The 8,053-nt window shown below is 45.3% G+C and overlaps 1 long non-coding RNA gene across 1 annotated transcript; it reads left to right on the top strand.

Annotated features, from left to right (window-relative positions):
* The first annotated feature begins 12 nt into the window (after nt 1–12).
* On the top strand, nt 13–6,322 carry LOC310669759. Its single transcript, XR_014507361.1, has 3 exons — nt 13–81; nt 5,088–5,170; nt 6,240–6,322. It is a non-coding gene; the product is annotated as an uncharacterized lncRNA (long non-coding RNA).
* The last annotated feature ends 1,731 nt before the right edge of the window (nt 6,323–8,053 follow it).

The following is an 8,053-nucleotide window of genomic DNA, read 5'->3' as shown; positions in this document are numbered from 1 at the left end:
CGCCAATCCTCTCTCCGACTCCTCCCCCGTCTGAGCCAATCAGGTCTTAGAGGGTGGATGGCGGGCTAGAGAGCGACTTGAGTGAGTGAGGTGTATTGTGGGTATTATCGTTGCTCAAAAGGGGGGGGGGGGCTTCTCCACTGTACAACTAAGGGGCGCTAAAGGAATGGAGCTGAGACAGAGTTCTCCACCCTGACAGGGTTTGAAGGGGGGGGGGGCGGTCTTCTGCAACTGGGTTGCCACCTTTGTTCTCGCAAAATACAGGGTGGGGCTGTTGGGGGGCGATTTTTTTCCATCTGGCACTGAAGTGGCTTCAAAGCAACCCATTACAGTTTGTTGTTGTTTAGTCGTTTAGTCTTGTCCGACTCTTCGTGACCCCATAGACCAACTGCATTACAGTTTAATGCAGCCTAACAGGATGGCCTCTCTGGAATTGGTCGCGCACAACACAGACCAGTGTTAGAATAGAAACCGAGATATAAAAGCTAGGAGCTAAATGGCACTTAAAGCTAGGTTGTGGGCGCAACAGCGGAATGTCTAGACGTACTTTTTAATAGCAAGTACAAAGCTGAAAATGAATGAACTGCAGCTAAAATATGTTCATTTTTCACATGGTCTACTCTAGTCCTTCCCCTGCCCACCCTCCTAATATTCTTAAGAGGGTCTCTTCTACAGTCTTCAGAGAGTAGATGGAAGTGGGGAGGCAGAACAAGGTCCTCCTTCCTTCCACTGCAGTTTTAATCTGAAATCTAGTGTACTGCGCTCAGAGGTCAGAAACTGCTCACACCAATGAAATACCCGTCGCAAAATGTGCCTAAAACAGTTAAAGTTTCGAACACAGACACATAAATATTTAAATTGGTGCTTGGTTATCCACAGCTTCAATACATGATGTTTCAGACGCCCTTTCAAACACATGCATTTGGAGAGGATCCCTAATTTGTCAGAAAGGAAAAAACCTGAAATACAGGACATAACTATCAATACTGTACAGAATGTAGCATTGCCAATCCTATCTGCAAGCATTTGATAAAAAATTGATGAAAAGATACCAAATATCTATAAAAAGTAATAGCTGGTTTTTTAGCCTCTAAGGTTCAAGTGTTTGACTATGTCCAGCTTCTTGGATGCTATAAAAGCTGCCAGTCCCACTATGTTAGCATGTGTTGCAATTGTAAACATTGCTACTGTGCTATTCCCGCTAAGCAATACTTTTATATTAAGGTAACGTGTAAAACTAAAAATCATTCTCATCTACTAATTGATCTAAGGATAATATTTTTTTTTCCATAACACAATTTCCCCCAGTTTTTAAAGTTGGATTTCCCCATAGGGTCAGTTTATTGTGAGAAAACTGATAGTTCTGCCCAGAAATAAACCAGGATGTGCAAGTTCTATTGGTGTCAGCAGCCTTGTCAAAAGATGCATTGCACCAGCTTCAAGATGGTCCTGAATTGACTGTTCCCCTGTGATGATGGATATCCCATAAATAAATAAATAAATAAATAAATAAATAAATAAATCAGGTGTTTATATAACCACCTTAGAAAAAGCCAAAGGGTACTGTACATCATACATAAACATAATGCAATGAATGTAGCAAGAGAGAGAGAAAGAAAGAAAGACCAGTCATGGTCACCATGTGATAAAAAAGTTCATTGTATACAATAAACTGAAATGATTCAAACAGCGCAAGGCAAGTAAACAAAACTATTCTCCAGATGATAAGACAAATTCTCCATCATTAAAACTCTTCATATTTTTTCAACCAATGGAAAATGAATGACAGCTAAAGACTCCTTTCCCCCTCAGTTTTCTAGTATTTTCCCCGTCTTTCAGGTGAATGTCAAGACTGTAAACCCTGCTGAGTTCTATTGGATGCTCTGATGCCTCCTGTTGTTGTTGCTGTTGTTGTTGTTGTTGTTATCTTCCCTTCACCCTAAGGTCCCAGGGCAGGTTATAGCAAATAAAACAACATGAATATTAAAATACGATATCACACAATATTAAAAACTGTTTAAAGCAACTTAAAATTACAAAAATCTGCTGTGTCGAAAAAATATACCTCTCAAGTGTCAAAAGACAAGTGGGTGTTCAGCATTTACTGAAAGCGGTATAATGAAGGTGCTATCAATATTGTGATTTCAAATTACTGTGGTCCAATAATAGTCAATTTTCACCAGCAAGCACTCTTTTATACACTCACCCAGTAGTAAATTACATATTTGTGTATAACAGGGTGTTTCAACAGCTCTCAAAGCCTTTTTCGGTGGCCCTTGACAACTAACCACACCCTCAGCCCTCCCGCTGCTTTGTGATTACGGCATGAGGGCTGTGACTGGCTCCTGGAATTCTCCTGTCTCCTTCCCAAAACCTAGTTAGCGCTTTCCCAGCTTTGGGAAGGAGGAGGAAGGACTTGGATCCTGTCAAAGCTTCACACCTCCTTCCCAAAGCCCAGTGCCTCACTTAGTCAGCTTTGGGAAGGCAGCACAAGGGCTATAGGGATTGTCAAACTTTGGCCTCTCCCCACCCCCACATGCAACAAGGCAGTGTGCAGACCACAGGTTCCTTGTCAAAGTACTTTTGCGGTTCACTTGGCATGAAAAGTTGTACCGCCCAGGTATATAATTACATACTGTGACTGATATGTATTGAAGTTCTCACCCTGGCCACCAGGGGTATTGTGCATATAGTTTTCACTAAGGTCCACGTCACTTAATTTAGGCGGGAAACCCTGGGGTGTTGTTGTTACAATGTTGACAGCCAGCTGCCTATAAAAGCAGGCCAGCTGAGCTGTTCAGTTCAGTTCTAGCTTACTATAAAGAACCAATTGGAGAAATCTCTGTGTCATCTGCTTTGTCAACCCACTACTTAATAGTGACTTTGTTGTTTGCTTATAAAGGTAAAGGGACCCCTGACCATTAGGTCCAGTCGTGACCGACTCTGGGGTTGTGCGCTCATCTCGCTCTATAGGCCGAGGGAGCCGGCGTTTGTTTGCAGACAGCTTCCGGGTCATGTGGCCAGCATGATTAAGCCGCTTCTGGCAAACCAGAGCAGTGCACGGAAATGCTGTTTACCTTCCTGCTGGAGGGGTACCTATTTACTGTATTTTTCGCTCTATAGGATGCACCGGACCATAGGAGCAGGAGAACAGGGGGGGGGGAATTCTCCCCCTCTCTGCTCAGCGCCCCTTCAGCGAAGCGGCAGGAGAAACGGAGCCCCTTCCATTTCTCCTCCTGCTTCACTGAAGGGGTGCTGCGCAGAGAGGGAAAACTGTGCAGCGCCTCTCCAGCGAAGCGAAGCCTGGAGAGCAAGAGGGATCGGTGTGCACCGACCCCTCTCACTCTCCAGGCTTCAGGTGGCTATCCTCAAGCCTTCGGAGCACAGTGGGAACTCCTGCTGCGCTCTGAAGGCTTGTGGATAGCTGTCTGAAGCCCCCAGAGCGCAGCGGGAGTTCGCACTGCGGTCCGGGGGCTTCAGCGAAAGCAACGCGAAGCCTCCGGAGCGCGGGGGGTGGTCTCCCTCTGCACTTCAGAGGCTTCGCGTTGCTATCGCTGAAGCCAAGGAGTCTGTATTTGCCCCACAGGACGCACACACATTTCCCCTTCATTTTTGGAGGGGGGAAAGTGTGTCCTATAGAGCGAAAAATATGGTATCTACTTACACTTTGACGTGCTTTTGAACTGCTAGGTGGGCAGGAGCAGGGACTGAGCAACAGGAGCTCACTCCGTCACGGGGATTCTAACCACTGACCTGATCGGCAAGCCCTGGGCTCTGTGGTTTAACCCACAGTGCCACCCGCGTCCCTCTTTATACTTAAAGACATATTTACTAATTTCATTCCTTTATTTTGTTACTTGTCTTGGGAATCCCCTTCTTGTTACTTGTCTTGGGAATCCCCTTCTTGTTTTTAAATGTACATAAACTTTTAGTAGCAGTTGATTAAAACATGGATGCAATACATTGCTGCTTCTGATTTATTGCAAACGTGAAGCTGGCCACTGCAGCTTGATGGCAGAGAGGCAAACAAGCAGCACGGGGCAGGGGGCGACCCAGGCAAGCTGTTTAATGTGAGGGTACTTCACAGAGCGGTATGTCAAACTGCTCTGTGATGTTAAACTTTGCTGCAGAAAAGCCCTCTCTGTAGGGAAGGGTGGGGTGAGCAGCGAAAGGATCAGTGAGTGAGTGAGGGGTTATGCAAGGAGGAGGGGTTGCCTAGGTATGGAGGAATGAAGGTTGATGTGTGTTGGAGGCAGGGATGGCAGTCCCTGGTATATGCATGCTATTTATACACATGCATATATGGGTTTAATGTTTTGTAGTTTTCCTCCTTTTTATTCCCTTATAATGCTATGCAAACGCTGATTTCCATTCAGCTTTACCTTGTAATTACAACCTTGTGCCTTGTAGGTGATTCACTCTTCACCCACTCATACTACAACGTTGGCTGAAGCTACCAGAGTAATTTTTTTAATAAAAAAGCTTTTTACAAGAGTGCTTTCCAGCTGCCTATTTATAAATACAGAAGTAGTGGCAGCTAACAAGATGGCTTGTATCAATTTGGGCGGCTCTGTGTCAGAACGCAAATTAACTGGGAAGGATTAGGCAGCCGGAGGGTAAATAAATAACCCTGCAGGCTTTGTTCATCCCACGAAGACCCTACATACTTCTAGTAAACAGGTAACAATTTGATGCAGAGATCTGGGTTTTATTTACAGGATTGCCACGGTGCATAATTCCACACTTTCACACATGGGCCTGGAACTCCCACTGGAGGCAATAGTGGCCACCAGCCAAGGTGGCTTTAAAAGTGGATTGGACAAATTCATGGAAGAAAGGGCTATTGAAGGCTACTAGCCATAATGGCTATGCACTGCCTCCACAATCTTCTTCTAAAGCCATCTGAGTTGGTGGCCATCACTACCTCCTGTGGAAATGAGTTCCATAGTTTAACTATGTGCTATGTTAAGTACTTTATGTGTCCTGAATCTTCCACCAAAGATTCTGTTATGTGTTTAAGCCTTAATATATACTGTATGATAGTAAGAGGGAATTAGTTCATTTTCCTTCTCTCCCCTATCCTCTAGACTGACTCCCACAAGGGTCTCTGGCAGCAAGGCCTCAGGCACCAGATACATTCCCCCAGGATACTCTCATACTATAATTACAGGCAAGGCAACAGATACCACGTAGGAGGAGAGCAAAAGTCAATAACAAGATGATAATGAGGAATCCAAAAAAAGAGTTGTAGTGGTTAGATCTAGTTTCACAACCTCGGAAGCAGAAAACAGAAAAGTGGAATTGCCCAAAGTGTCTGGTGCTTTATTTTATTTGGATGCACTGGAGGGCATTTAATCTGTAAGATATGAGATAAGCAACTACCAGCCACAATGGCTCTGCTCTTCTTCCACAGTCAGAGGGAGAAATGCTTCTGAATTACCTGTTGCTGGAAGCCGCAGGAGAGAGTTGCTCTTGTGCTTGCATCATGCTTGCGGGTTTCCCATTGGAGCATCTGGTCAGCCACTGTGAAAACAGGAGGCTGGACCAGATGGGCCATTGGCCATATTTAGTAATGTTCTTATGTCCTCATGTACATAGGAAGCTGCCTTACACTAAATCAGACCAACGGTGCATAGAGCTCACTGACGTTCGTTCCCAGCTCTCCGTGGAGCTTGAACGAATGCAAGGCAAATACTGTACCATTCTGCTCCAGTTTTTCCTGTTCATAATTGTGTTATACAGTTAGAAGCAAAGTCTGATTTACACCACGTCAGACCACTGGTCCATACAGCTCAGTGCTGTTGTCTCCAGGGCTTCAGCCGGAGCCCCAGCACATTACAAGTATTGAAGACATTCAGTGCAATTCATGTGTAGTGAGTGTTGGCTCGCTGGCCTTGAGGGGGGTTGCTGAAGCCCCTGGGGCCACTACAGCCTGAGCTGTTGTGCTCTCTCTCTCTCTCTCTGTGTGTGTGTGTGTGTGTGTGTGTGTAGAATCCTCTTGGTTTTGTATGGGTGGAACATAACCCCCATAGCTATGCTCGCTTCTGCCTCTGGCCCTGCCCATCACTGGCACATGGCTTCTGGAAGGTTCCTCACCAGGGCATGTTGCCTCAGGGCAACAAAAAGAAAAGGAAGTTTCCCAACCTCAAGGCTAGAGTGTCATACTGGGGTGGCAAGAGGTCCAGATCCCCTGCCATGAAGCTCACCAGTTGACCTTGAATCTGTCGTTGCCTTCACAGGGAGGTTGCCAGAAGAAAAGGAGTGAGGAAGAGAGCATGTACACTGCCCTGAACTACTTGGGAGAAGCACAATATTAAAACAAACAAACATGCTGTTGGACTGCAGTTATTATTATCATTGTCATCATCAATATTGCATTACTATCCAATCCCCGGGGGCGACATTATCATTGTTATTAATAATATATTAATCCCCAGGGGTGATGGGGAAAGTAGTCCAGCAGTATCTGGGGACCCAAGAACAGGGAAGGCTAGTCTAAGTATTTTATGGTGTTCTTTTGGGTCACTTACATACACATAGAGAGAGCCACTTGTGTACGATTTTTAAGCATAGGTTAGATGGCCATGGATGCTTTAGTTGAGATTCCTACATTGCAAGGGGTTGGACAAGATGACAAGATGACTCTTGGGGTCCCTTCCAACTCTACAATTCTATGATTTGGGTCTGAATGGAGGCAATGGTTTGCAGATGTAAATTCACTCACCATTACCAATACGGTTTATGTCATAGCCTACTGCTGTTCTAGAGGGTCCCTGTGCTTATTCTGCCTACATTATAGCTCTAATTTGAATGGTTCCTATCTGCGTTTCTGGAATTTCACTTCCCTCTGACCCCACTGCACACAACTCCCCTTCCATTGCCATGAATGTGTATACACACTCTCACTCACACCATGTATATGGTAAAGTAAGACTCTAGATCAGCACAGCTTGGGCTGAAATAACAAGTGTGTGATCATCTTAGGAGCCACAAGACTCTCGGTTGGTTCGTTTTTTAACTCTCTTGGTTTTGTTGTCCTTGTTTTGCTGTAAACAACCAACAAGCAGAATTCTCTAGGGACAGCTGATTCAGCAAAGCCATTCTTATCTCCCAGTCAAGGCTGCAATCCCAAACCAGATTAACTTTGGGGGTGGGGTAGATAAGCACCATTTAATCTACCATTTAGTCATAGGACTGCATATCACATCATCAACAACTTGGGATGCACGCCTCACCTCATGTGATTCAAGCCATTATCTGGGAGTAAGCCCTATAGAAGTTAAAAGGTCTTGCTTCTAAGATAGCCCTTTTCCTGCTACTCTGGCTTGGCCAAGGATGCTGCAGCCTCCTGCCCCTGCGTTTGATTTGTTACCTTCCCTCCCACCTCCCATGCTGGTGGGGCCTCTGTGCTTCCCATTGGCTGCCTCACCATCCAGCTGTTTTCTGCATCGCCCTGCTCCCTCTTCTTCCTAGCTGGGCGAGAGCCCCAGGAACCCAACCTGCCACCGCTTCCCATTGGCCCCTTGGAAAAAAGGGAGCTGAATAAGGAATTTGGGACTCTGCATGACAAAGTAAGAACTCATGAAGGCTTAAGAGTTTTCATGACAGCCCCAACATTTCTAGGGCAATTGGACACTATGTTCACAGAGTTAACAGTTCTCAGCACCCTTGAGAGACTAGACTTCCTACAATTTTTTAGGTGTGTGGGGGGAGTCATGTGTGCTCAATATGCTTTGAATGTCCTACACAATTATTATAACTTAAATCGCATTCAGCCAGGTGTGAATTAGTCTAGTACTGTACTGAATATTCCTGCGTCTTCCTTTTGCAGGGTCCATTTCTCTCCCCACAAAAAAAAGCAGGGAGGCATTTCCAGCAACAGGTTAGCCAACAAGGAAGCCATTTTCCCCCCACCCACCTCCCCCAAATGATGCAGTAGAATCACACCCATTGGGCTGTTTGGGGATAAAATAATAACACTGCAGTAGCAGCAAAGTTTTTGATGTTTAAAGCACACACTCAGAGAAAACCCTCTGTCACCTCATCTTCTAAA

This window comes from Podarcis tiliguerta (genome assembly GCF_965153285.1).
Source record: "Podarcis tiliguerta genome assembly, chromosome: Z".
Taxonomy (NCBI): Eukaryota; Metazoa; Chordata; class Lepidosauria; order Squamata; family Lacertidae; genus Podarcis; species Podarcis tiliguerta.
Note: the sequence above shows the minus strand (reverse complement) of the source record. Positions and strands in the feature narration are given on the sequence as shown.